General features: G+C 35.9%; 1 long non-coding RNA gene across 1 annotated transcript; it reads right to left on the minus strand.

The window, feature by feature from the left end:
• Positions 1-3,229: 3,229 nt before the first annotated feature.
• LOC116203071 lies at positions 3,230-4,597 on the minus strand. The gene is made up of 2 exons (XR_004156200.1): positions 4,522-4,597; positions 3,230-4,290 (listed from the first exon to the last, which is right to left on the minus strand). It is a non-coding gene; the product is annotated as an uncharacterized LOC116203071 (long non-coding RNA).
• Positions 4,598-5,996: the final 1,399 nt, after the last annotated feature.

A 5,996-nucleotide genomic window follows, 5' to 3' on the forward strand; every position in this document is an offset into this window, starting at 1 on the left:
TTTTGCTCTTATGAAGTTTATGCCTATACCAATTAATTTATATATATATATTCTATATATATATATATATCCATATCAAACTTTAACTTGTATTTTAGAGTGAAATAACTAATTTTAGTTTTTTTTAATGAATGCACTCTTTATTCATCCTTGCAGAAAATATACACAAAGTCTCATCCAAAACAAAACCAAGACTGAGCAACAAACATCTCGAATAGTACAATAATTCAGTCAGCCTAAAGGAATGTACGAGAGAACAACTAGCAATCTTCACGGAAGTACGGATGTGCACAGATATCAAGTATATCTGGAACTAGTCAGCACATATCTGTTAGGATAAGGTCCGGATAACTCGTATTGAAAATACGATAGGATTCGAATATTAAAATAAGGAACCGATGAAAACGGGTTCCAGTTTTTGCATATAGGGTACCCAGAACGGAACTGGAATCGATTCTTGAACTAGGATAATAATTTTTCTCATTATATATATATATAATAGTTATATTCAGATATTTCTATATTAAAAAAATATACACTAATTTTAAAACAAATCTAAATCTATGTTAACATTCTGTTTTACGTTATTACTGATTGTCGATGTGGTATTTTCGATTTTATTTAGCGAGAAAAAAAATTACAGGTTCCAACAATATACTTGAAACATGTGATATAATACAGGTTCTAGATATGTTCCGATTTCAGAACTCAAAAGGGTAGGATCATGCTCTAAATATTGGAATTTGTCCTTTACATGGTAAGATTCAAGTGTTGTGAAAAAAAAAAAAAACCCGAACTCATACACCCCTACTTGACTGCATAGCGGAGCTCCATCTCCCAATTACTTACACCAAAAGCTCACTCCAAATCTTACACCCGGGCAAGCAAAAACCAAATATTCTATTGTCTCCTTCCTCCACTCCACAAGACCCATAAGAATTATCAGTATGTTTGATTTCAAAGTTAAAATTTTGAATTTGTTACTTTAATTTTGATTGTGAAAATACAAAAAAAAATATAGGACATGTGAATCCCATCAATTTTATTGTGTAGTGTATGGGATTGTATATTGAATAATATATGGGATCCACAAGTTTGACTTTGAAAAAGTATGTTTTGTTGTGTAGTGTATTGAATTAAAGTTAAAATTAAAATTTTAAATCATCACTCGAAATCAAACCGAGCTAGAATCCAAGCAACTCCACTTTCTTAACCTATCTTTTGTCGATAACCTCTTCAAAATACACAATCATCCAATAAAAGATACTTTAGGGATGTGACCTGGAAAGCAAACCAAGTTATGCCATTCAACTTTAGACCTGCAAGGTCTTAAATCCTTCCACACCATAGATAAATAAAACAAGGTATATGGTTCCACAAAACTGTATCCTTGTATCTCCAGCACTTGATTATCCCTACTCTTTGGCCACACCCAAGTGCCTTCCTTATACACAGAATTTTAGCTTTTAATTTGCTGAATAGTGGAGAGACAAGTGGAGTCCATTTGTACACAATTCAATCAAAAGCCCCCTACACTCCATTGATCGTACCAAAAGGAGATTTCACTCCCATCCCCTACCCTAAAGCTCACTCTCTGTTTTGCGATATCTCTGAGTTTCAACAGTTTACGCCAACCCTTTGAGCTATTTCTCTGAGCCTCGATAATCCATATCTTTTTACCCTTAAACATATAGCAGTCTATCCACGCAACCCATAAAGATCCCGCATTAGTTAGAACATGCCAAAAATTTCTTAAAACACAAGCCTTATTCCATTTCACATTTTGTTCCCCTGGTAGATCCCTCAACACCTTTCCATAAGCATTACATCGTTGTTGGATCATTTTGATAACTGTCTTGGGTAATATAAAAACACCAAAAATTTGCCATACTAAACAAAATTGAATTTATTAATTGCAGCCTCCATGCATATGACAAATAGCGAGAGGACCAGCAATTTATTCTAGCAGTGATTATTTCAATAAGGGTTAAACAGTCTCTAGCAGAGTCTGCCATAAATGAGACAAAGGCCCAATTACCTAACAGGGAGATGGCCAGGTTAAAATCCAGTGACATCTAGAATATCCTGAACATGTTCCTCCGAGCAACCGGCCACAAAAATTTCTGTTTGAGCTTCAGAGCAGGCAACTTGTAAAACTTGTCCAAAACCTCCATAATAGCTCGAGTTGAACTCACTCTCCCATCAGTGAACACCATTAAGTGATCGACGAAGCAAAGATGTGTTAATAGGACACGTTTGCATCTTGGAGGATACCCCATTTTTCCCTCCCTTGCTGCTTCATTCAATAACTGAGAGAGGACCTCCGTGCCCAAAGCAAATAGATAAGTTGACATTGGGTCATCTTGCCTCACCCCCTTAGGACTCTGAAATACCTTGCAAGGGAACCATTGACTGCAATAGGAAACCATGAGGAAGTCACACAATTAACTATCCACTTCAGCATATTTGCAGCGATCCCCACAACTTTCAATAGGTTTTCAATAAAACACCAGTTCAACGAATCAAAAGCCTTCATTAAAATCTATCTTGATTACACATCTTGACTTGTCAGCACCATGTGTTGGTCCACCGGCGCTCGAAGACCATTGAGGAGGACCCGATTACATTCCCCATTCATCGAGAAAGTTATTTCTGACTATCGCTCGGTGCATTTACTGCTTTTGAGCTAAAGGCATTTCTTTAATTTAACTCCAATTTTGATTTTTCAAAAAAAAAGGGAAAAAGAGAGAAAAAAAAGAAAGAAACTCAAACGGGATATTTTTGGAATTTACGTGCATCAATTTTGAAAATCAGGAACGGAACTCGAAAAATATTTTTCTACATAATGTTGATCCTCGAATTTTTCTGAACACGACAATGGTCCCGGATTATTTTTTGAATATTTGATAAGAATTTGAAAATAATCGAGTAATTTCAATCGAACGCGTTTCGAGGATCTGATATCGATTCTTATCGAGATTCGGTCTTCATTAACGCAAATTGGAGTTTTTATAAAGCCTATTATTTTTAAAAATTTTCAATATCGAAATATCCATTCGAAAAATTTGACCAAACACCGAGAAATTGAATTCCGAATAAAGGACGCCCGTATGAATAAATCGATAAAAATAATAATAACAATAAAAAAAATTTGAAGTTGCATGGCAGAGGGGTCGGCCCAAGTGGCCAAGATGACCGACCCCTCTACCTTCCCTTGCCTTTTTTTTTCCTTCTGCAGCTCCTGCAACCACGCCCGTGTGAATAAATCGATAAAAATAATAATAACAAAAAAAAAAATTTGAAGTTGCATGGCAGAGGGGTCCGCATGCCTTCCCTTGCTCTTCTTCCTTCCTTCTCTCTCTTTTTTTTTTTCTCCTTTTCTTCTGCAGCTCCTGCAACCGCTACCTCCAAACCCCATCCTCTGCTGATCCATTCACGCCACCCGCCATTTTTGGCAAAAACATCATCTTCACGCAACATTTCCATCAAGCGTGTTCTCCCTTTCTTCTTTTCTTCTTTTCTTGTTCTTTTTCCGCTGTTTCGCCACCCTCTCGTACTCTCTCTCTCGGGCCCTCCCCTTTACCCAGCAGCTCCGCAGCCCTTCCTTCTCTCTTGCTCTCTCTCTCTTTCTCTCGGGTCAGAACAGAGCACAGATAGCCAGAAGAGACGGCAGCTGCCCTTCCCTCTGTTCCTACTTCCTAGCTCTCTCTCTCTCGGTCTCTCAGTCAAAGGGGAGAGCAGCCATAGCATGGGATCTTCATGCCATCTCCTGCTCAGCTGTTTTTCAGCCGTCTCTCTCGACTCCTCCTTAAGCGATTGCAGCAACATTCCCTCCTTCCTTCTCTCGTCAGCTTGGTCTTTACACCAGCACCCTCCTCTCCTTGTCTCTGTCATCTCACGTCCATCTCTATCAACTCACACACAGCCCATCACCATCTTGGACTCCCTCTCCTTTCCTCTTCCTTTGGTCCATCATCAACCACGATCCCTTGCTCTTCTTTTCTCTCGACTCCTCTGAGCTTCCGGGTCTTCTTTGACCTTCCTATCACAACCTCCTTGCTTTACCTTTATCGTCTCCTTCTCCGCCTTCCATCTCATCCACTCAACAGCCGCTGCCATCCTCACCTTCCTTCCACCTTTGACCTGCTGCTGTTGAGCTGCAGCTCTCTCTTCCATGTAGACGATACTGCCCCTCCTCTGGTCCTGTGCTGCTCCTTGAGCATCCCCCAGGCTCCCTGGTGCTGCTCGTTGCCATCCACAATCAGCTGACCTGTTGTTGAGTTGCTGCCCCTTATCAGCCAAAAAATTCTAATGAAGTTTACATGGTGGAAGACATAACAAAGACGATTAAATTAAGAAGACCACATATTCATCGATTAAAAGAATACTAAAAGTTCCATTTTATTTGAAATAAGAAACAAACAACTGTTAAACAGTAGAAGAAAAAACAAACCAGAACAACACTTTGAAACACAACAGTTATAAGAAAACACGCATTAGATAATATGGAAAGGAACTTACTTCAAATAAACTAACATGCTATAAGAACATCAACAGTAAGATATATAATAAGGAAATTAAATTAAACTAATCAAAGATGTGTAAATAAATATACCGAACAGTGTAAACGTTACGAAAGAGTCGGTCCTAAGAAGCTGCAGGATATCTACAGGCTGAGGAAAAGTGCTGTCATTCTCCTTACGGACTAAGAAAAAAGTTGGTGCAATAAAACTTCGCCACCTCGAAACTGTATATTTGATGGAGATAACTATGAAACTTTGTGAATGAGAGCACCTCGTGCTTTCATAAATGCGCAAGAGATAAAAACAAAAACAAAAAAACAGAGGACAATCCACATTCTCATCTAGTTCCAGGCGGTGCATTTATGTAAAACAAATTTCACCTCCTGAAATTAGACAAGTAAATAAATTTGAGATATCAGCTCCGTTATATAAATGGAAAAAAAAAATAAAAGAGGATAAATGGAAATGGAAATAATCTGCAGGTTAAAATGGAATGAAATTAATTCCAGGCATTCCTCTTGCATTTACATTGATTGATTGATTGATAATTGACTCACCCAATCATAATAATATAGATGGAAACAAATTATCTTCTATATATTTTCGAAAAGATAAGGCAAAAAAAGGGCGACTTTAATATAAATAAGAAGTTTGATTGATTGTTGTTGTATATTGAAAATTTCATTGATTGTATGTTGATAACATATTATATTAAAAATAAAATATAAGGAAAATGTGCGGTAGAATAAATCAATTAATAAAAATAAATTAGAAATTAAAAAGGAAGGAATTAATTTGAGAAGTTCCGATCATACTCATGTTGATTGATTAATCTGCTCATTATATTATATTATATTATATATATATGGTCTAATGGAAATATATTGTCCAATAAATTGAGGAAAAATTGTAAAGTTCAACGCCAATAGCTGAAATTAAGGACGTAAATAAATGTAACATAGGAATTCTTTTATATACATAGAAAATTATAAAAGAGTATAAATTGACATGATATGTAAATCAATTTGGAATAAAATCAAGTCAAAAAATTCATCGTACATTTACATTGATTGATTCATCTGATCGTTATTATATTAAATTAAATTAGAATGACGTCGAGTCACAAAATTCCTCTTACATTCACATTGATTGATTAATCCGGTCATTATTACATCATTTAAAACAAATCATCTTCTAAATTAGAGGTTATATTATTATTATTATTATTATTATTATTAATATTATTACTACTACTACTACATGGTTAAGTAATGTCTATATTTATATCAATGTATTCGCATTCTTTTAAAAAATAAAGAGAAATTCGGGAGTGTGAAAAACGAACGTACTCTCCGCGAAATTTCCGAAATGCTTATGGTTTATATATATAGATATATATAGATATAGATAGATATATAGAAACATGAAAACCATAATCATGTTTTCATCAATTAGTTGCTTACTCAAGGAAGT

The sequence above is a fragment of the Punica granatum genome, chromosome 4 (genome assembly GCF_007655135.1).
Source record: "Punica granatum isolate Tunisia-2019 chromosome 4, ASM765513v2, whole genome shotgun sequence".
NCBI lineage: Eukaryota > Viridiplantae > Streptophyta > Magnoliopsida > Myrtales > Lythraceae > Punica > Punica granatum.